We start from the raw sequence: 24,126 nt of genomic DNA, 5'->3' as shown, positions 1-24,126 counted from the left end.
ATAGTTACCATAGGGTTTTCCTGCCGACTCTGTTTTTGTAGTTTGGTGGTTGTACATCATGCCAGTCATATCTGCAAATTCAATGATATTACCATATTTTATACATTAAGCAAACCGCATAAGGCATAACAATGCATTTTTCATGTTTTCTACCTCCAGTTGCAGGTTCAAGAGGCTGTGTCTGGTAAACTCCTTGTGCACCTGCTGGGAAATGGAAATGGGGTCATTTATGAGTTGCAGAGAAAAAGAAAAGATACACCCAAAATCAAATTACCGTATTTTGCATTTTGTGCTTCTCCCCCAAATCCAAGAATCTGTGGAACATAGGGAACTTCTCTGTCACCTATAGCCGATGGCACATAAAACGGACATTTCAAATTATAAACAAAAAACACTAGTGATGTGTGCAAGCTGCACACTCACTGCTGTCAAAAAATGTATTTTACTCCAGGCACATTGTTTTTATTGCTCCAATTAAATTGGCTTCTCCCTAAATTTCAAACAAAAAGAAACTGAATTGACTGCAGCAGTTCCCCGTCTGTCTGAGCAGCTAAAACACCATTTATCAAATTTTACTATATTCAAGTGCTAATTTTATAAAGCAGGAGAACTGTGCATGTTTTTATATGTTCAGACCAGATTTAGAAAAACTATATCAAAATATGTAAGGAGCAGAATTATTAACAAGTCGTATCAAAACAGAAAGTAAACATGCTAAAGTTAGCCTAGACCAGATATGTACAACCTATCCAATCCAATGAGCAATTTCAATTTCTCATAAAATCTACACAGTAGACTCAGTATGAAACTGGTGATACAAGTTACGGTAGTTCAGGTGAATAAAGTAAAGAAATGTGATCTGAAAAAGAAAAATATTTAACTGTGTTAATGCATATCTGCTTTGGGTTATTTAAATATGAAACTAAAATATCGAGCTAGAATCAGTTAAATATTTCTATACTGTAAATAATTCTTCAATGCTAATATTTATCTAATCCTCTTTTTTTGATAAATACATTTGATAAATTCTTAAATTTTTGAAAGCAATGAAAGTTAAAAAAAAAAAAAAGCACACTAGTTTTAGCCTCTTGTCATGCGCACAAAAAAAAAAAAAAGAAATTCAGCACCAAACAGTCGTCCGTGAGCATAAATGTCTTCTCTTGCAAAATTTCTTTGTAGATTCAAAATGAAAGCTGTTCCTTTTCCCTTTAAATATAAAAACATAGTTGAGTTTTATGACATTACAGCTCAAATGCATCAGGAGCCACTATGAACGATCTAATAATGAGCTATTTCAGCCATTCCTGTTTGGGAAATCTCTAACGTTTTTAGCGGAAAAGAAAAAATCCTTTACAATAATTTGTTTTTACTAGTGTTGCACTGATACTGATACCATATCGGACAGGGCCCTGATCGAGCAATAAAATGGTGGTATCGGCGAGTACCAACAAACAGGGCACCGATACCATTTTGAGAGCCAAAAGTTATTCAACTATTGTCACCTATTCCAGGTGGGCAATAAAAAGCTCTACTGGATTTATTTTGTATTAGTCTTTTTCCTGCTTCACAAAGGTAGGCAGCAGCTTGACAAAGACATGATGGCCATTATTCTACATCCAAGTAGTATGCGGTTCTTTATGTATACACACACACACACATCAGTTTCAAACAGAGAGTATCGGTATGGTATCGGCCAAAACTGCACATCCAGGTATCGGGGCCAAAAAATGGCATCGGCGCAACACTAGTTTTTATCTAGTTAGTTACAGTATCTAATTAGCCGTATCACAACTTGCAGCATTCCTTGCAATTACCTAAAATAAATATGATTTTTTATTTTTTCAAAGAAAATTTAATTTAAGTAAAGAAAACTAGAAACACCACAAGAAAATAGCTTCTCACATAATCTTTGAAATATTTACAATCAGAACTATGAATAAAAAGTATAAAAGAACTATAGTGCAGCTAAAAGGATGCTAAGTGGTTGATACTTCGTAGTTGATAATATTTAGATTATTATTTTAATGCTGTTGCGTTTGATAAATAATTACCATATTTTGATACGTCTTTCCCATTATTTTCAAAGCCGGATGGTGCAGGATGGTATGGTGATCCAATGGGACCTGCATTACAGGATATGAATAATTAACTAAACAATCAATGCATGCGTATGTTGAAGCTTGCCTTTTTCAAGCTTTATACTGTCAGTGTTTGTGACACGTTTTTAAATCTACATGGAACTGCAATCACTCAAGGTTAGTGGAATAAGCTCTCAGCTGGTCATATACGGAAAAAAGTCTCCTGAACAGTGACAATTTTGGACTTCCCTTGGTCATAATTGATCAGGATCTCAGTAGTTATGCCATCAATATTATCTAAATGTTTGGATTTTTTATTTATTTGTGTGAGCTGAAGGCTATTTAGTGAATGTATCTCCACTGCTGACATGATTAATTGATTGACTTTATTGACACAGTGGAGAAATGTACTCGTTACACCAGTTCAAATAGTCAAAATAGAAGAAAATGCCAAGGGAAGAAAAGGTGCATGGGCTATATACAGTGCTTCCAAATATGACAGCTTTTTTTTCTCTTTTTTTTTTAATAGCAGGATTATTATACAGGGTTATTGCATATTTATATAGAGGGATATTTATGTATATATACATTTATTGCACTGGGTGTCAAATATAGAGAAACAGGTTATTGCATGCTCAGATTATTATATGCTTTTCTTTAATATTTAACCATACTGACCTGTAGATGTTGCCCCAGGAGTTAGGCCAGCTGGTTGAACATCATAAGGAAGTGTCTCATAACCTGATAAGGATGAAGGACAATTGGTAACACCATTACTGGTAAATTGTTTTTCGCTTTTAAATCAGAAGGAGTTAATTTTGTACCATATTTTCCTGGTATATTTCCTTCACTACCAAGGCCTAAAAACTGTCCACTGTTGAGAATCCCTCCTTGTCCTGAAAAAAATCAGAATCATTTGTCAAAAAAAAAAACTGTAATGAGGAAGCTGTTTTCTAGTCAGGCGTTTAATATAAAAAAAACAAATGCAGCTTTCATTTTTATTTTTAGACTGACCGTATTGTGCTGACATAGGGTCCTCCCTTACACTGACACCAAGGCCCTCTGTAAGCATGTTGAAAAGGTAGCAATGAAAAAAGTTTTTCTTTACATTTTGAGTGATATTTCAGCTGTCTAGTTTATTAAACTGTACAGCAAGGGATGAACAACAGCTGTTTTAATTTGAGCAGTTATAATCAAAGGATATCGATATAGGAAAGATAAGGCTGGTTTATCTGAATTAATTCTTAATAACTGTAAAAAAAAAAATAAATCCATACCAATCTGGCCTTATATGAAAAGGTATCCATCCCATGAACCGGATAACTAGACATGTCATCCCTGGAGGCTACAGCTGTCATCAAACACATGCAATGGCGACCAGTTGGTTTTTATATCGCTCGGTAGGAAGTTAGGCTCTTTGTTGAATTGTTTCAGTTTAGACTGCACTGTGGATATTTTTTTTCACATAAATGGGCTGATTAAAGTAACACCTCATTATTATCTTTGCCCAGACTTTGATTACGCTCTTGCAGAACTTTAATCCATCTTTTAATTAAATAATCAGGAGTGGACTTGCAGATAAATTGCAGTTTCAGAAATGACAGGTCATCTAAGCCCATGACAGCAAATCAGCCTCCAACCATCATTTTACCTCCAACATATTTCACTGCTGGTTTTATATTCCTTTTCTGAAATGCTATTGTTTTATAATAGCAATATGTTACATGACTCACATCATCCAAAAAGGTTTTTTCTTTTTCTTTTGTCTCATCACTTCTTCCTAAAAGTCTTGTAGGAATAAGTTTGGCAAATGACCTTTTTATTTCCATTTTATAATTTTTCTTAAGCAGCAAGTAGCAGTGATTTTGGGAATCTTTTAGCCTTCTTCATGTTGTTAGATGTGTTCTACATAAGCTGTGTCATGGTTCAACAGGTCTGGTAATAATGAGGCCTGGGTGTGTCCTTTAAAATTGAACCAAGACTAAGAAAAATATAGCAAATCTCAGTTTGTGTTTTTCATTGAAAGCAATTCATTTTTTTTTTTACATAGGCCCAGGGTAGTTTGATAGTTTTATTCCCTTAGAGAATAATATTTATTTAAACAGCTGTTTGTATTGGCTCAAGGTATTTGATACTCTGATAATCTGATCTAAAAAAAAATCTAAATGAAGACAAGTTGTTTTACAGCACGCTGTATTTAAAAGAATTATCATTAAGTGTAAATGTTAAATAAAAATAAAGTTAACTGGCGCTGAAAATTTTACGTTGATGAAATGGACGAAAACTTTAAATCTTTGTGTAAAAGGAGTCAAAAGTTTAATGCATCCCAGATGATCAATTGTTTTATTACAAATCTAACATGTTCTCACCATATTTTCCATTTGCTTTGGCTTCACCTGCAGGCACATATGGGTTAACTCCATAACCTAAAGAGACATAAGACAAAAATGTATTTATTAAGTCCAGAAGTTATAGGTCAAAACGTGCAGCTGTAACAGACATACCATAATTTCTTACACCATTATTGTCCAGATTGACAGGTTGGCCAATATGTAGCCCAGCAGCACCTGAGGAAGCATGGACAAACTGACAGTTTTACTGGACACGTAGAATAATATACTAATTTAGTTTGGAGAATCACTTGTCCACTGAACTCACCATATTTGGCGTTGGATTTCTCTGAAGCCATTCCAAGTGTTTGGCCACTAGGAGGCGCTCCATTTGGAAGAAAGCCTGCAGCCTGAGCCTCCAGCTGACTTTTTCCTTAATTAAAATGAAGAACCTCGTTAAGCTGTTGCTGCAAGATGCTCAGAAGAAGCAAAAGAATGATGGTCTTACCATCAATTCCAGCAGAGATGACTGGGGCTTCACTAAATGAGACCTGCATGGTGCCGCCTGAAAAATTAGCATTATTTTCACACATTAAGTGACATTAGGCTCCGATTATTTTTCACATATATAACTTTACTCATACCTGACTGCTCAATGGGTGTAACTTGGCCAAGAGCTAAAAAAACCAACAAAAAATATTGAGTTTCTGATGATTAACATAAACCACAACTGATTTTCTAAACAAAATGTGCGTAAATTTTCGTACTTGCATAATCAGGCTGTCCAACAACACCAAAACTATTCACAGGATCTGAATAAAGAGCATAAATAAAGTTAAAATGCAGATGTTAGGTAATCTGAGAAACATTAAAACAGCAGATTTTTAGAGGAGGCTTCATACCTAATTTGGCTGCTTTACCTAAGCCCATGTTTCCTACTAAAAAAAACAACAAAAAACTCATCTTTAGTCATGCAATGTCATCATCTCATATCATGTGACAAAAAAATGCATATAAAAACAACAAAATCCTATTTTGAACAGGTATAGACTTGTATTTGGCACCAAACCTCCATATAAATGTCCATAACCGGCTGCAGGCTGGATTCCTTGTCCGTAACCTTCAATCATGCAGATCAGTTACCAAAAACATTTTAATGATCATTAAAAAAATTAATAATAATAATAATTAGAGAATAAAATATTTTACCAGGCTGTGCAATTTTTCCACTATGGGGATACCCAAGACCTGTTAGGGAAAATCCACTTATGGAACTTCAATATGATAAAAAAATGAGATGTAACAGATGTAACCAAGTCAATTTACCTGCTCGATGTCCATTACCAACTCCTGGAATGTTGAGATTACCTTTATAACCTGCAGATAAACATGTCTTAACTAAAACTCAGGCTGAAACCTGTTGGAAAAGCTTATAAAAGCAGGTAAAGTGATGAAATTGCTGCATACATGAATGAGTTATTTTTCAGGCAAGCTCAAATCACACTCACAATCAAATCAATTTATAATTAAAGATTTGTTAAAGATAGAATAAAACTAAGTTGGTTTATTTAAAGAACAAATGAAAACTTTTTAGCAAAAATTAAAGTAAGAAAAAATGAGAGAAAATAAAAAGAAATCAAAAAGAAAATATGACAAAAGATAAGAAAAGTCAAAAAGGGAGAGAATAGAAAATAAGAACAAGGACCAAAATTAAATTACAAGGAAAGTAAGAATGAAAAACAGAAAAAATTAACTATTTGTACAGCTTCTTCCCAGATTTAAAATAGCATAAAATAGAAATATCAAAAGTTGTCTCCCACTAAGGAAATTCAGGTGTACGAGCAGGAAGATAAAAGGTAAATAAAAGCACACAGATACACAGAGGTAAGAAGAATAGACTGTTTAGTCGGGGCAAATGTTAACCATGCAGGTATTATTTTGCTTCATCACCACCTTGTTTCATAAAGCACCACACAGAAGAGTGACAGAGCAAAACTAAACAGGACTTCGAAACCTTCACCTTCATTTGCCTTTTCAGCATTCCACACCAGAAGGTTTAATCACACTTTTAAATAAAATAAAAAAAAATTAAGATTTTTTTTTTTGTAGCACAGCGATTAATGCCTTTGCAAAATATGTTCCATGTCTTTTTTTTTAAATCTATACTCTAATATGCAAATGATTTCAAGCATCTAATAACTTTTTCTTCACTTTTTAATATATAAAACACAAGAAACATAGATGTCTGATGGGTGTTGCTTTTTACAAGTCAAGAAATGGCATCATGAGAGCATCTATTTGTCTAAAGTTATAAACTTATTAGTTTGAGCTTTATCAACAAGGAAAAGAGTGAAACAAGAAGTGTTCAGAAGGCTGAATAAGCACTTATGTTCATTTTGCCACCGCACATAGTGAGGAGGGAGGTATGAGGAAATCTTCAAATTCATATTAAAAGAACTATAGGAGAATTATTAGAGATTATGACTGTCTTTTAGTACAATTCATTTAATGAGGGGATGGAAAGTATTTTAAAAAAAAACAGACTATTATAGATAAATGGTATTTTTCTTGCTTGCAGTACATAGGTTCTAAACTTTTTGATAATTTAAGGAAATCCTCATTAAATCATTAGATCACATTGAAATAAATACACACTCAGTCATTCTGTAAATTTACCAGATCTTAATCTCTTCATCCATTGTCCATATGGTCCACAGTCTGCAAAAACAAAAGAATAAGAATAAGGACTCAAAATATGGAAATAAAAGGAAAAATAAACTTTGTTTTTAATATAATGTATCAATTTTAGGTTTAAACTATATAAAAACAATCCAACTATCTTTATCCTTCAAATATTCTACTCATGTTTATTCATCAATTTAGACCTCATAACTAAACTGCATCAAACTGAGATTTAGGGGAGAAAAAATGGATGTTCACCAGGTTTGGCCGGTTTAGCTCCTTGACCGCCAGAGACAGAAACTCTGCCATTCTCTGACAACAAATAATCAAGAGACAGAAATGTAAGTCTTTTCTAAAACCTTTCTTTGCAGCATTGATTGCTCATTTTGATTAAATATATCAAATGTGTTAAACTTGCAATTCAATTCATGCACAAAATGCAAAAGAATAAAATCATGCGTTGATTTATCTGTAAAACTATTGGCAAAGAAAACAAAACACAAGAAAGAAGAAAACCCATTTCGTCTAGTAGAATATATATCATTGATTTCTTTAAAAAGGTTGTGGAGCAGCATCCTCGGTGGTGAGGAAGACATTACAGAGAAGAGTGGGATTTTTTTAAACATCAGGCAGGTTAGACCGGCAATGTGCAACTCAGCAAACCCTTCATTCCTCAGTTCAGTTGAACATGCAGTCTGAGTCTGTCAACGTGCTCGCATCCAGGAATCATTTACCAGGTTCCCCATCTGGGAGATTTCCCTGTCCTGTTTCAGGCCGACTCTTGACGTATGTCCTCTCTGCTGCAGCCACACTCTGTGTTTCCTCAGGAGAGACATTATCTGTGCTCTCAGCTGACCCAGAAATAGCTTTGTTTTTTATGGTTCTGGAACTTTGATGGTCACCTGTTCCATCTACACCAAAAACAACATCTGATTCTGCAGAGCTCTGCTCAGGAACAGCACTTCCAGCCACATAACCTAGAGGCCACACATGTCATCACCATTTAGTTTCCTTCCAATATAATGACCATATAAATAACAAATCCTCACAGTCAGGGAAGGTCAGACATAATTTACATAATTTACAGCAGAGGTGTTTTAAGAGACTCAATGGGATCTGAAAGGAAATTGTTTAAATAAATTCTGAGATGGCTGCTTTTGACCATCTGTAAACATCTCTTTGCAGCACACTGCGCAATCATCATGTTATTTAGGATTCAACTTTAATATGTTGAAAATAAGTTATCAGTTTAGTGGCTTAGTTTCAAATATACAGTTAAAAGTTTTTGGGTGGTGATTTGCTGATCTTTGAAAATCAATACTACATTGGTGTCATGTTAATCAGTAAAAGTAAAATCAGTGATAAATGTGGATTTTAGTAAAAAAAAAAACACAAAAAATATTTATTTAAATTTTATTTTTTATTCATTTTATCTTAGATTATAACGTTTTAGATTGGTTTAGTACAAAATTATGACAAGAAAATACAACAATATGTGTAAGAATTGTAATCTGAAATGGAGTAATATTATTTCTAGATTTCAAATGACTTTTAAGAGATTTTTTTATTTGAAAGGCTACTAAAATACATCTGAAAAATCATCTTTGGAGTCCACAGACTCAAACAATCCACTTAGGACAGTTATCAATTAAAAAATGTAAAAATATATATAATTTGTATTTTTTTATGAAAAAGCCTTAATATATCCAGTATTTTGCCAATCTTATTTTTAGCTTAATTGGCTCATGTGCTGTACAAAAATAAAACCTCTTCTAAGCACGTTTTGCTATCTGCAAATTACAGGTTAAGAACAAAAATGATATATGCTTAATAAATTTGCAAAACAATTATTAGTTTAATTTCTCAGATTTTAACATTGTATTTTAATCTGAAACAAAAATTTTATTTACTGAAAAGACATAAAAGTATGTTTACAAAAGTCTAAAGCATAAAAATGTTTAACCCCATATAAATATGTATATAATTCTAATGTAAATTACTTACAAATAAACAAACTTTTGTTTTTTTGTTTTTTACAAAAAGTAGTATTTACTGTATTTTTCAGATATTTAATTGTTGATTAAAATGTACTTAATTTTTTCTTTACAATAATTGATAAAATAATTGATAATAGATGAAAGAGGATAGTTTTATAGCATGGAAAATGACTCAAATGTTTAAATAAGTTCACTTGCCTGGAGGAAGAACCGCTCTTGGTTCTGGTACGGTTCCATATATGGTTCCTTTTTGACCCCCATCCTGAAGACCCACAGGTGCCAGTTCAGGTCCAGGCTGACGGTCGGTGTATCTGGCAGCAGGAAGTGCTGGAGCTGACTCTGGATTGGACTCAAGGTTTAGCTGTGTCTGTTTGTACATTTTGTTTTGTAACACAGGTGAATGCAGCTGTTGGTACTTGTCATTGGCCTCCTGGTAGTGGACACCACCGGTAGCACTGGGAGCAGCAGGTACTTCACCTGGAGTTATAACCTGCTGATGTATTCCACCCTTCACTGATGCTGCAGTCTGTTGTTGAGAAGGCAGAACTCCGCCTTTAAGGCTTTTACCATTTGGTACATCTGCTCCTCTTAAAGCTTGACCTTTTCCATTAACCAATCCATAGCCTGAAAACCAAAAAAAGAAATAATTTACAAAAATCCTGATACATTTTAAAATGCTGTTTTCTAAAACTTTTTTTTTTTTTTTTAGAAAAAGCTAAAAAAAAAACATTTGAAATTAATAAAAGGTGCAAATACAGACAAATCTATGCTTTCTAAAGAAGAAACGGTAAATGCTTTATTAGTCATGTGTTATGTAAACAGCCAAGGCAAGAAAAAGGTATTCTCATTCAGAGCCATTCAAAAATTAGACAAAATTAGAAAATTTGCATTTTCTGATATGACACATTTCAGAGGGATTTACTTGATAAACCTAAATCTTTGTAAAGAGGACATACCCTCAGGTCTGGGTCCTTGCCCCCCCTGTGCAGCAGCTCTGCTAACTCCTTGGCCTTACACATGACATTACCAAGTTGCCACGAAGATTGGAAAACATAAAATAAGGAAAAGTAAAAAAAATTTTCAACCAATAAATGATAAAAATTTAAATTCATCATAACAACACTCAAACAGTCAAATAATAATTATAAAACCAGTCACCATTTATTTGGGGACCAAATCCTTTGACAGCTCCAGCAGCAGCTCCATAACCTTGGGTTAAACACATAAAATACACGCTCAGTTATCGTGGTATAACAGTAAACCAGGAAATATTACATCTCATAATGATTAAAAGTTGATCCAGTACCTATAGGGTTGTATCCATACCCATTTGGACTTGCTCCGTTTGAATACCCTTAAGATTAAATGCATAAATAAAAGAAAAGTCCGTAAGAGTTTCACAACTTTTAATAAAATCTTGAACCATGAGCATTACCTTGTTGAGGCATTGCAGCAACTCCCCTGGAATTTCCATACCCTTCATTTACCAAAAGATATTTAATTATATTATAATTGCTCATAAAAGACACACAAAAAACATGTTTAATAAAGTGTTAGCATACATAATATGCATGTCAAAATCTTATTGCAAGTCTGCAAGTGCGATGCATTTCTTAATTCCCTAGGAACACCAACTCCACTGGGCTGTTGTTGGTGTGTAATTTTACATATTCCTACCCCCAATAAGATGTGGGGTTTCCATTTAGCCTGCTTTGAAAAATTAAAGCCTTCTTTATGTGGTTTTGGCCTTATTATAGGTGCTCAAATAATTTTGATTGATATAAGGGTTAGTGTTAGGGTTAGACAGAGAATATGTACTGGCTGCTGTAGCCACCTGTCTTTATTTGCATTTTTGCCTGATCTAAAATCCAGTGATGCTCCCACCAAAGCGCTGAACTTGAAAAGTGGAACATTTTTAGGTCACTTCTGTCTCCCTTAGACTAACTCAGAACTGCTCGCATTTTGAGCCAAATAATCAACAAGTCTTATCAAAATAAAAGGCAACCATGTTGGCTTCTGCTTTGCACTTTGGTTATGTGCCGCTTGTAAAAACAGCGTAAAAAGTGAGTCAGATATACAGTAACTCTGAATGCAGAAAGCAAACAGTCCTGCAGAAACTTCTATTTGCATGAAAGATCTGTCGATACCAGAAAAATTTAACCGGCTGATCATTTATTGAGCAAGTTAATGGGTCAGAATTACGCTATACATCTGACATTAGTTTATTTTGTTACAGCACTTAAAGGCTATTTAATTTCAAAGAATATAAAGCTGAAGCAAGAAGTGTAGATACATTTTGTGAAAAAACATCTAATCTCTTTTTAATTCTCCTAGTATCTATAATTGAATCAGACTGAATTTCTTCTTTGTTTGTTTTTCAGAAAGAGTTACATAAAATATGCCTGTTTGTGAAATGCCAGGTGTATTTTCAGGGAAAAGGACAAATGCATTCTTGAATCTTTCATATGATAGATATCAGACAGAAATGTGTGGACTACAAGGCTGGCTCATGCAATTTCCTGAGGGTGGTATGGTAATCTCTATTCAAACAGTTAAAGCATAAAATGCATCAGAAATATGCTGACTGCAAATACTGCATGATAAGACAGCTGAAAGTTAGGAAATGCACTTAGACAGTCAGATGTGAGAAATGCTCTTACCTTTAGAAATGGCACCTCGACCATTGAAGTGATTGGAAAATTCTGTTAAAAAGAAAATTGAAATAATCATCAACAATTTAACATTTGGAATAAAAATGAGGGGTAAAACAGAACAATTATAAAATAAATCTTTAGTGCACATGGGGAATGTGCTAAAACAATCACCTGTTTTAGCAGCCTTTGCAGCTCCTTTGTTTAGGTTTCCATAACCTAAATAGTTACACAGAAAATGAGAATTAGTATGAATCTGACCCCATATATCTAATAATACCAATAAATATAGAAACTACCATTTGGCATGGCTCCATTACCATTTGGTGATCTGACTCCAGCACGACCTTTCGAATGATTTAGGACAGTTAAAATTGTTATTTTGTTTTTTTTTGTTTTATAGAGCATCATAAATAATATTTACCATTCAATTGTGAACCTTGTCCGTTTACTATACCAGCTGATCCATCATAACCTAAAAAATATATATTTTCACTCCGTGCTATGTATAAAAACATGGTCAGGAAGTATTTTTTGTTCTGCAGAATCATACCTTTCATTGGCCCCTTTGCTCCATTTCCATACCGAGGTCCCAGACCCAAACCAGCACTGCCATAGCCGCCATTGAAACCTTTAAACATTGTTTAAATATAAGAAGTGCCTTTAAAGACATTTATACCTCTAAATGTATTTTTTAGTTTTTGGATTATGAAAATAAAAATAGTGATATTGTCTTTGACTGTCAAAAGGCATCTACTCACCTTTAGTTCTGTACCCATTATAGCCATTACCAGCATATGCTGTATAACAAATACAAACAAGTTAATATATTGTTGGGTAGGCTTAGCAATGCGAAATTACCTCCACTTACCCTGCCCTTGGTTTCTGGCAGGTTGGGGGCCTTTGAAATATCCCATTCCCACCGCTGGGACAGAAAAAATTATGTAAAAGATTAGTCATAGTCTGAGTTATGAGTTTCTTAAAATAAATAAAAGCCACATTACCTGGCCTAAAAGGAGGTTGGGTATATCCCTTCATGGGATTCCCTCCATGTCCTCCTTGACCTGCTAAATAAGGATAACATGCTTCAAGTACGTATTTATGTTTTTTTTAATCATCACATATTTCAAATTTAACATAGTTTTTTATGAATCATGAATCGTTTTATGGTTTCAAGGGAAAACATTTCATCATTGTGATGAGCAGTACAGAGGTTTCCGTTTTTAAGCCAACATTAGGATCTTAAAATGAATTATTTAATGCACAGAGAGCCAATAGAGGAAGAACAAAATAGCTACCATGTAATTTTTAAATGTATTACCATCTTGCCTTGTGAGGGTCCCACTGGATGGTCCAGCTGCAAGGCTTTGACCTAAGGAATAATTAATTTCATACTATTAACAGGGAACGGCTAAATGTTTTCAGAAGGTTTAACACAAATTTAGTCCAAACTGTTAAAGACTGTATCAGGTTTTGGGAACTCTAACAAAAATATTAAACATGCAGCCTATTTTGATCAGTGTGTCCACAAAGAGATTACCGTTGCCTTTAGTGCCTTGTTCTCCATATGATGTAAATCCACCTGCTTGAGCAGCGTAACCTGCAACAGCCGAGTTCTTCACTTTATGAGAGCTTAAAAGGACACTTTTATGCTCTCATTATGCATGGTATTTTATTTCTTAATATAATCAAGTACAGTTACCTTTATTTCCTTGTCCACCATATGCACCTGCAGGAGCACTATAACCTGTGATTAAAAAAAAGCACAAATAAAAATAGACGTTTTCTGTTTGGTCTACGGTTGTTATTATAGGTTTATATTAAATAGCAGAAGTTACATTGTTATAGAAAACATTAATATTGTCTTTACTAATAATAAGTACGCTAAAAATAGACTAGTTTCACGATTCTTTGAGGTAATCGCTCCACATCAGCTTTGATTTTTCACCTAAACTATTTCTTGCATTACCTTTGTGAACTCTTTCTATGAGTGATACTCATGACTGTATTTAATTTGAGTCGCTAAGACGAAGCAATTGAAAAAGCTATTTCTTTCACTAACTCTTACATGCGTTGCCTTCTATGTGGGAGGGTTGTGGAAACAATCAAAATCTAGATTAATATTTTTTTCTTAAAATAAGTGTATTTTTCTTTGATTGAGGAGGTAAAAGAAACATTTTGCAGATGGAATAAGACAACTTACACTTAAAATAAGGCAAAACAATTGCATTGTCCTTTTTCAAGTGCATATTATCTAATTATCTTATTTTAAGAGTTAAAAATACTCATTCCATTGGCAAACTATCTAATTTACCTACTCAAATTAAGGGTAATTTGAGTAGGTAGATTGTTTTTCCAGTGCAGTCAGTCCTGGTAGATGGTGGTTCACACCGAGTAGGTTCTGCAGGAGGTTTCTTCCTGCTAAAGGGGAGGTCTTCTCTCCACTGCTGTCATATGCATGTTTAGTATCAGGGATGACTGCTAAACTAACGCTAAGAAGCAATTATCCACTTCTGCTATAGGCTCATTCAATAGGAGCTAACTAATGTTGAAATTCTGTAATTTTCTGCACTCAGCTGGGTTTCGTTAGATAAGAAAAATGCTTACCAGTTGGAATAATTAACTCAACTTAAAAGCACTGGTTGATAATTAGGATTACATTTTTACTGTAGATGTGCACGGTGGTAGAAATAGTTATTAGACAGAAAAGATAGGCTTTAAAAATAACTATAAACAATGTTCAAAGTCAAACTAAGAAGGGAAAAACCAACATTTGGCCAGATGAAAAGAATCCAAAACACAGACTATTTTAGGAGATGGTAACCTCAATCTCATTGAACGTTGGGATGTTTCTGTTGATATTACGGTTTAAAGAGGAAACACACTTAACCACGAGTGGAAGAAAAGTACTTGTGTCTTATATTCTAAAAAAAAGGGCAAAAAATAAATTCTGCCAAAGTTTGTAGACTTATGAGTACAACTTTATGTAAAAATATTGATTTGACTTGAAATATGCTTCATTACAGACTGTATTACCATTGCCTTTGGTTCCTTGTGCGACATATCTACCAGCTGGAGCCTCGTAACCTCCTGCAAGAGTAAAATACCATTAAAAGAGAGGTTTAACAGAACAGTATGAGTAAATGTAACAACTTATACAACCTCTGGGTTGTTGTCTGCTGGATGGACCAGATATAACTCCATATTCTGCAAGAAATACAGGAATCATATTGTCTTAAAACAGTTAAAACACACTTTAAAAGAGTCTTTTAAGTTGATTTCCTTTAGAAATATAACTGAAAATAAGGATAAGAACAAAAAAACTAGCTTTGTCCTCAGGAAAAATGGTAAATTTTACTCAAATATTTACATAGAAATGATAACAAAATCTGTTCTACATGTAGGAAAGAAGCCCCCCTAAAATAAACTAGAGCAAGTTATTTGCTTTATTGCTTTCATTGGATATTTATATTTGTAGAAAACATACAAAAACAAATTATTGTTCTTTTTTTGCTCTTCTTTCAATTAAATTATGTTAAACCAGTCTTATATCTTTTTTTTTTTTCAAATGACCTATATTAGATGTAACTTAAATAATAATAAAAACAAAAAAATCAAAGTAATTTTCTGTCCACATTTTTGTTTGAAATACTCATCTCAAGTGGTCCTTACATCTTACATATATATTGTATAGTATTTTTCTGATTAAGTAATAGCCAAATAATAATTTGTTCACATGTTATAAATATAAATATAGACATTCACTTTCAAGAGCAACACTGAGACCCAAATCTGGGTTTTATCACCTCTCATTTGTTGCAGATTTGCTGTTCCGGCTTTATATCCATATCCTGCAAAAAAGAAGAAAAATAAGTAAAATAAAAGACTAACTATTTTCACCACAGAGACTCATAGAAATTCTACATCTACCATTAGCGGCTCCACCTCCTGCAGGTAAAGAGGCCAGATTTCCTCCTGTAGTGACAAAGAATTCCAGAGTGATAAACAGCACTGCTTGTAATTTGAGATATACAATATAAACCTCTTTAAACCTTTAGCAACAGCTCCATTTTTCATAACATGTTTTCTATTATCTGAATCTTTTAGTATTTAAAAAAAAAAAATCTTATGATACAATGTCCCAAATTTTTTTAACTATGACCAGTTTCATATTTACACTTATAGAAAACTGGATGGTTGCTTACTATGTAGCATGCAGGTACCGTTTTCTAGAATCTCCATTTAAAATCTGGACTGACCAATTGTCTCTAGAAGTCACAGAAATAACCCCATTAGACTGATATAATCTCAGTATAGAGATGTTGTGTAATGGCCTCTGAGGTTTATTACATTACGGAACAAACATGGTGTGACAACTGCAAAACTATGCTTGGACAGCAGTTTATACTGACAGAATGTAAAAAGTTGATCAGAGAAGCAGCAAAGAGGCTTAGGATGACTATTTTTGAGCTGCAGAGAATCAAATCCTGCCTTTAAAAAGAACTGTAGAGAAATTAAAGTTTGCTGCAAGCCATGTAAGGGGAGAAAGGTGCTCTGGTTAGAGGAGACCAAAATTGAACCTTCTTGGTTTTCAATCAAAGTGGTATGTGTGGCAAAAAAACAAACAAACTCCCCACTGCACACAATGTTCACACACCATCCCCACTGTAAAACACGGTGGTAGCAGCATCATTCAGTTGGGTTGTTTGGCGTTTTGTTCAGGAAATGGTATACTTATTCCTTTATTCCTATTGACTTTTTGTCACTAATCTGTTTTGAACAGCAGCTGCAGTACAGTTTACCTGCAAAATGACAGAAATCTAATATTTTTTTTGCATAAAATCACTATATTTTCTGTGAACTTTGGGAATAAGTAATAAGAATGTATATGATTTGCTAAGAGAATATACAATAAATTATTTTTAGTTTGTTAACTTGATGGATTTTTTTCTTAATTTAGCTAATGCAATGCTGTTAACTTAAAAAAAATCTATTGATATATTGCAGAGGTTGACATAAATATGGGCTCTAATAGTAAAGTCTAATCCTCTAACATCACCAATAAGAAGGCAATGTCACTGTTGGTTTGATGATACTGCTGGGAAATCCAGTATTTATGTCCTGATGATAACAATTTGTATGAACTGAATATCAGAGGAATTTGTAAATTTCATAATTGTGTGTGGTTTTTAGTCAACTGGAAAAGAAAAGTGTATTAGAAACATGTCAGGAGCAGAGGACAAAGTTATGGCAGAGGGTCTAATCAGAGGGTGATGAATGAAAGCCATTTTTCCCCCTCCCTCAACAAAACTGATATCAACAATTGCAAAATCGTTTTAAAAGAACTGAAATGTACTCATACATGTTCCCTGTTTTGAAACTGCTGCTTCAGACGACATTGTATTATTACAACTGAGAGACCTGAATTTCCCCACTGTGAGACGAATAAGGTTTTTTTTTATTCCATTTTATTTTTTAGTTCCTAAAAACCTTTTCTATGACACATCAAACATTCAAATGTCTTAAATAACATCACCTCTAGTTCCTTGTCCTCCATAGGCAGCATTCTGAGTAGTGTAACCTGAAACAAGAATAAAACTTGATTTAAAACACGCAGTTCTGAGTGTGAGCAGTTCTTAAAACACAAGTTAACCCACCTTTCAGTTGTTGTCCAATTGATGAGCCAGCTTTCAGTCCATATCCTACAGTAAATATAGTTGATTATGCTTTGCTCAGCTTTATCAGTAAAACTGAAATATTTAATACACCACATCTACTGTACCATTAGTCATGGATCCACTTCTAGAGGATAAGACGGCTTGATTTCCTCCTAGAATAGATGCATTAGATTATCAGAATAGGCACAAAAAAGTTATGTTTATTTGCAGAGATTGGTGTTATGGTTTTTAGTGTATAATAGAACTGTAGAATGTAAGAATTGATAGTAATATTTCTTCTGTTTAAAGAAAAGGGCCAGCACTTTTGTATGAAAGTTGATATAGAAAAAACCTTGTGCCATTATCTGCTCTGTGTTTCCATGTTGCATTAGGATCTAAAACTAAAAATCCAGCACAATTTTTAACCTTTTGATGCCCATTTTATGCCAGCGTTCCTACACATTCATTGTGGACCTAGCAACCTTTGGCAAGCTCTTGTTTCCATTAGAACTGATTCCTAATGGTGTTTGTTATGACGTTTTTACTGAAATTTTAATTCAGTAAAAACTTAAAGACACCTTTACATATTTATTTCTGGGGGGTAATTTTAACTCTATTTTCCTTTAATTGCTCCAGGAAACTACACCTGTCCTTGATGTTGAAAAACAACTTTACTTGGTATCATTTGGTAAATCAGAGCATCCTTTATTCCACTGTACATGTCACTGAGATAATTCATGAGTAATCGGTTGATTTCAAATAAACAAAATAATTTTATTTCCCAAAATCAAAATTTTTTTTACATTTGTAGATACATCAAAGATCCTAATCTTCAAATATTCCAATGAAGGGGCTCTAAATTGCATGTGGAGAGTTTTTGTGTGTGAATGCAATAAGCGGGCGTGTTTGAGGTGAAAGATTTCTGCAAAAATGGTAAGTTGAGCAGACTGGTTTGGTTCAGCCGAATCCATGTGCTGTAGGTAGAACATGCAAAGACAAATATGGTTCTAAGCCGTGTAGATATAACTATACTTATTTTAATAAAAACAATGATAATGCCGAATGATATTTATAGTACACTTCATATGGGTAGCCTAAAAAAGTAATGAAAAAAAACAACATTTGAAAAAAGTTAAAGCTTTTCTTTGTCTGGTGATTGAGTAGTACCGACTTTCAGAGATAAAAAAAAAAAGAAAAAGACTGTGGCTGCAATTGAGTTTCAGATTTGTAAAATTGCTTTGCACGTGGTAAATGCTTACATTTGCATATCCTACTATGAGTTTGCTTAGTTAGAATATGATCTGCATATTGATAAAGGCACACGCACAAAAAAGGTTTGTAGATGCCGTCTGCTGAATGGCAAATGCAAATCCCTTTGCAGCTTCTCTGAAGATCTGCTCTGCATATGACATCACGTTTTGAGTGTTTTAAGATGTTCAAACCTTCTGAATATCTGGTCCCAGATATCTAACAAATGCTTGGAGGACATTCAATAAAACAGCACTATGAAGCATGAGGGTATTAAAAATGTCTCCACAGCAAAGTGAAGTTTGAAGGAGTCTCCAAACGGGAGGTCTGGGGACAATTTGGAGCCTGTTGAATGATTTTTTGCAGCTCAACCTGCAATTCAAAAATTATTAAAAAGAAAATCTTCAACACAGGTGGCTGACAATGATTGATATTTTTTTATTTCAATTTGATCAAAATTATTAAGGATAGATTAAAATCTCTTCAAATTGGAAAATTATAGGTACCACCAAGTTTCCTTTCATATTATACAGTAGTAAATAGAACCACATGTATTCAGTAGATTTTACTCAAAATACTTTTGTGCACCTTAATCTGCTCCTTTCATACTCTGTTTTATTGCTCTTAAATTTACAGAATTTACAAATAAAGTATATGGCACACATGCCCTACCAGTTTTGGATTGGATTTTTGGAACTACAATGATATACACATTACTGACCACAGCATAAAATCTGACTACTTTATCCGTTTAGTCTCATATCAGCAATGGAAGATCAACTTTTTTCATAGAATTTACAGAATGAATACATGAAACCTACTATTGACTCCGGATCCTTTGTTCATCCCAGCAACAGCTCCATAACCTTCAGCAAAACAAAATTATATCTCGACACTTTATTAAATATAAAGGATTTTGAAAACAATTAAAAATTAACAGCATCTGAAGACAAAACTATAAATAAGGTCTGAGAAGAAATCATTTCAACTTGTAATACAATTTAATTTCCACACTAACCATTTCCTTTTGTTGGATACCCAGTGTGTCCATTTTGTTGTCCCAATGTCCGTCCAACACCTGATATTAAAAAATAAGTATTATTTGAATGAAACAAATAAGTGTGAACCTAAATCTTGCAGCTCTTCTTTACCTTTCGATGGGATTAGGAATGATCCCAGTCTGCCACCACGCTGAGGGACATTTCCTGAAAAAGTTAGAAATCATAATTAACTGACCAAAGATGTGTTCTGACAAAAAAAATCATCAAAACTGCATTTGTAAGTTATTTCAAGCACAAAAAACTAAGTGGGTCACCGTTAGGATGAGGTCCTTGTCCATTGGAAGCTCCATATGAGGCGCTATAACCTTATCATAACAAAATACATTTATTAAAAAGTGGTTTTGCATCAATTTCATCTCTGCAATCCAGTTTTACTTGTATGTTTTTGCAGTTTAGTTCAGCTTGTTAATGTTTAATAAAAAAAAAAATGTTACAACAAAGGTTTCAACTACTTGCCATAATGTCTCAGGCATTAACATGATTGACGAGAATAAGAATAAAACATAAAGTCATTATATTCAGCAACAAAAATAATTTGGATAGACAAATAGCATGATGAAGTTCACACATGGATGGATGGAGGGATATAATCATTTCAATATCTACTTACTGTAACGTATAAAAATTAGAGAGTTCTGCTGATGAAGATATTATCTAGTGTGCAGGGCCCTCTGAGGCTGGCTAATCTTAACTCTTTACTAATTTACTCACTTTAAAGTCATGTAGTTTGTCAATTTTCTATTCATTTTTACTAAAAAAAAAAAAAAAGAAATTTTTCACCATAGATTGTTTGGAGCTGCAAAACCAATTTGTCTTTTTAGTATCCAATTTTAAGAAAACCTTACCAAATAGAGAAAAAGGTGTTCTCACAACTCATGAAACTTTTGTCTCCATTTTTGTGTATTGTTAAGGTTAACATACATCACCTCTATCTCTAAGTATTTTTCTTAGGTTCCTTCTTAAACATATATGTGTTTTAAAATTAGGAATGTCATTTAATGGCCATTTTTAATCAATCCATCAAGCGTTTATTTAAGAAGTGTTGTGACATATGAGGCGTTCAAAGTGCTGCACAGTTGAATAAAAATACATAGTAAATTCATAATAAATGCTGTAAGCAATACAAACAATAAAAGCCAAACCACCGTTCATAGTCTGGCCTAATATAATGATGGAAGTTCCTCCATGAAAGTGCAATACTCAAAGTCTGGATCAGGATTTAAGAAAGAAATGTCCTAATGTCTTAATCTATCCGTTATCAAAGAAGAAATTATTCGATAATAGACATAAAGAAAAAATCCACGAGGCTACTAAAACTGTTTCATTTTTACTTTTTTTTTTTTTTGCCTAAGGCCTTTTTGATGAAATCACAAAACTGAATACATCACCTACATAACTAAGTAAATATTTATCACTTAAATATTGAAAACTGACAGATTTTGGAACCTGAAATTGAAAAAGTGGTGAACATTGAAGGGCAAAATGAGCTGGGACACAATTTAAATAACAGCTAATTTAAGATCACAAGAAGAAGACGAGTGATTTTCCTGTTTAGATTCTTAAATAATAAAATATATCTTTAAAAGCGTCAGTATGTCATAAAAAAAGAAGGCTGAGCCTTTAAACAATAAGCTGATCAGTCAAAATGATCAAGAATTCTTTTAAAGCATTTTATTACTGTAGGGATTCCTCTGACAAACATTTAAAGAACCTTTGAAAGTAATTGGAGTGACTGTGTGGATGAGTAAAACCATCCTCCTTTCACAGGTAGATGTTAGATTTAGACTGCTGCTGTCACTGAAGTCAAGCTACCTCTGAATGTCAAACTGAAGCCTAAAGGTCGAGTCACTGAGACAGAAGATATATGGCTGCATCTTATGGTCACAGCTAAAACAAAAACCTTAAGGTAGGTTGGTCACACTGAGCTTTGTGGATCTTGTCTCTCGGATTTTAGTTTAACACTGCTGTTTGAAATTTGACAGACAAACCCGACCACTTGAAAGACATTTGTCTCATACTTCCCTCCAGTCACCAAGTCGCCTGTCTCAATGCACAACACTGGCTTTGTAATAAATTAGTTCAATAATAAGAAAGGGCTGTGTTTACTTTAAAAGACTTGTTTTTTTTAAATTCTGGTTGAAATCAATACAATGCACCCTTACTTCAGGCTTAAGGTGGTTCTTTTTCTGGTCACTTGGATTTTTCCCTCCTTTTCTTACCAAAGTGCCGAAATTAAGTTTAGGTTTCATTCATGTTCCATCTGGTTATTTATCAGGATTTTTGGTGAAAGACCATTGCAAAATATCCGATGCTATAATTTTAATGTGGAAAGATTAACAAATGTATGGCTTTAAGACTGAATGAAGAACATTCAGGCGTATCGCTACAGCTACAAATCTTAAGTTTGTCGCTACCAGCTATGCACATCTGGAGACGGATATGTCCATTATTCTTTGCATAATTGAAAGAGGAAGTTCAAAGATAATCTATAAGCAATATCTTTAGTCTTGTCAAATATTTCCAATTAACTGACATTAGCTTTGATTGAAATCATTCCACTTAAGGTTTGACTAGGTTTTGCCCTGCTGCCTCATACATTGTTAAAACTTTTTTTCCCCCCAGGATTGTTCTGTTACCCGTTTGCAGAGTTTTTTTTTTTTGGTAAGCTTTCATGAGGGCAAGATTTGTTGATTGCAGGGATAATATATTGCAATTTGTTGCATTTTAGTAAGGGGTATTGGATTAGATATAGATAAGACAGACATTAAAAAGCATGCATCTTCTTCAGCTACATTTGACTTGGCAAGAAGAGTTAGAGTCTGACGAAGTCTAACAGAACTGTCAACTCCATCATCTCCATTCTTGGCAGAAAGTCAGTTCATAACTCAGACTCAAGAATTCTCCTTCTTGTTACAAAAGAAAACAGACATGAAAAGACATGTTAACACATTTCACAGAGACGATAATCCATGAGAAGATGGTAGAAAACCGACCCACTTTTTCTAAGGTGCAGCTGAGCAAAAACCTCCCAGTTCTCGATTTTAATTAGCTTGATAAACAAATAAAAAAATAGACAATCAAAAGCCCAAAGGCCTAAAGTTAGACATTAAATTGTTTAGTTAAACCTTTTCTTGTCCAGTCTTAAATTTATGAACAAAAGAAGAAAAAAGATCAAAGTAATAAAAAAAACAACTGTTTTTTACCTATGTGAAGGTTTTCAGATTTTGTCAATTAGTTAAGAAAAAAAAAGTTTTATCTGAGTGTGTTATTGAAAAAGTACTAAAGATATAAGGTATTCTGAGCTTTGCAGGCAGTATCAGTGATAACTTTAGGTGACTAATGATTTTGGAAAAAAGTGCAATTATAATAACAATTTATATATTTAAATGGAATATAAGCAAAGGTGTGTAAAGAAAGACAACAAAGCATTTCAAATTAGGAACTTTTGCATATTGCCTCAGGGGTCATCATATATAAATATATCACGGTGTAAAGATCCAAAAATGAAACATTGTCCATCTAAAGAAGTAAACGCTAAGGTGTGGATTACAACTTTGAAAATCCAATTAAAAAAAAAAACTTCCTTGGATGAGGGCAAACTGGATTTAAAACAATCTGACTAGAATTGAAAAGAAAGTTTATGCTAAGAAATTAATCTATGAGCATCATTACTTTGCAGTCCATGTATTAAAAACATTTTCTCAGGGATTTTTCTTGGTTGTTTCACTATAAGTCTGAATTGCACAATGATGGTTGAAATTGAAACAAAAAGTGGGGCGAAATCTCATAGAATACCCCATTATCTTGAGTGCTCAAACTTTTGAATATCCTTTTTATACTGTCAGAGATTTAACATATATTAAGTAATATGTAAATCATGTAATACTTTGGTTTGATAGTAAAATGAAAAAATTCAAAAGTACTTTTAATGTATATCTGAGCCTTAGAAACTCACCCCCTGTGTGTGCTGCCTGTACCAAGCAAAGAATCAGTACTCCTCGAATGACCAGCCGTCCTGCCATAGCAAACCTAGTTCAGACAGAACAGGAGATAAAGAAGGTCGAAAAGTAGGAGATGCACCCGAGCAGGGAGGATACTAATATACACTCTGGTCCAGGGAGTCCATCCCCTCCAGATCCTCCCCTGCTTGTTCTAAGATGCATTCAAGGTGAACAAATAATTGCCCACTTGAAATAAATTCCCACTTTACAGAGTGCAGCCAGAATGATCAGCTGGCTGAATGGGGCCTAGTGGTTAGAGCATTGCGTTTGGGTTCTGGAGGTTCTGAGTTTGACTCCCACAGTCTGCCACTCTGGGTCCCTGAGCAAGACGCTTAATCCCGCACTGCTCCCCAGGCGCCACACAGCGGCAGCCCACTACTCCTCAAGGGGATGGGTTAAATGCAGAGGTTAATTTGTCCAG

General features: G+C 33.9%; 3 long non-coding RNA genes across 3 annotated transcripts; all 3 read right to left on the bottom strand.

The window, feature by feature from the left end:
• Positions 1–150: 150 nt before the first annotated feature.
• Positions 151–2,974, bottom strand: LOC107094285. Its single transcript, XR_001481668.1, has 5 exons — positions 2,903–2,974; positions 2,757–2,819; positions 2,052–2,123; positions 275–343; positions 151–204 (listed from the first exon to the last, which is right to left on the bottom strand). It is a non-coding gene; the product is annotated as an uncharacterized LOC107094285 (long non-coding RNA).
• A 10,396-nt stretch (positions 2,975–13,370) lies between these two features.
• LOC107094286 lies at positions 13,371–15,720 on the bottom strand. The gene is made up of 5 exons (XR_001481669.1): positions 15,669–15,720; positions 15,545–15,589; positions 14,901–14,945; positions 14,775–14,828; positions 13,371–13,485 (listed from the first exon to the last, which is right to left on the bottom strand). It is a non-coding gene; the product is annotated as an uncharacterized LOC107094286 (long non-coding RNA).
• A 4,087-nt stretch (positions 15,721–19,807) lies between these two features.
• LOC107094288 lies at positions 19,808–23,763 on the bottom strand. The gene is made up of 3 exons (XR_001481670.1): positions 23,660–23,763; positions 19,959–20,009; positions 19,808–19,848 (listed from the first exon to the last, which is right to left on the bottom strand). It is a non-coding gene; the product is annotated as an uncharacterized LOC107094288 (long non-coding RNA).
• Positions 23,764–24,126: the final 363 nt, after the last annotated feature.

This window comes from Cyprinodon variegatus, unplaced genomic scaffold (genome assembly GCF_000732505.1).
Source record: "Cyprinodon variegatus isolate N-32 unplaced genomic scaffold, C_variegatus-1.0 Scaffold475, whole genome shotgun sequence".
Classification (NCBI taxonomy): domain Eukaryota; kingdom Metazoa; phylum Chordata; class Actinopteri; order Cyprinodontiformes; family Cyprinodontidae; genus Cyprinodon; species Cyprinodon variegatus.
The sequence above is the reverse complement of the archived record's forward strand: the minus strand, read 5'-3'. Positions and strand labels throughout refer to the sequence as shown.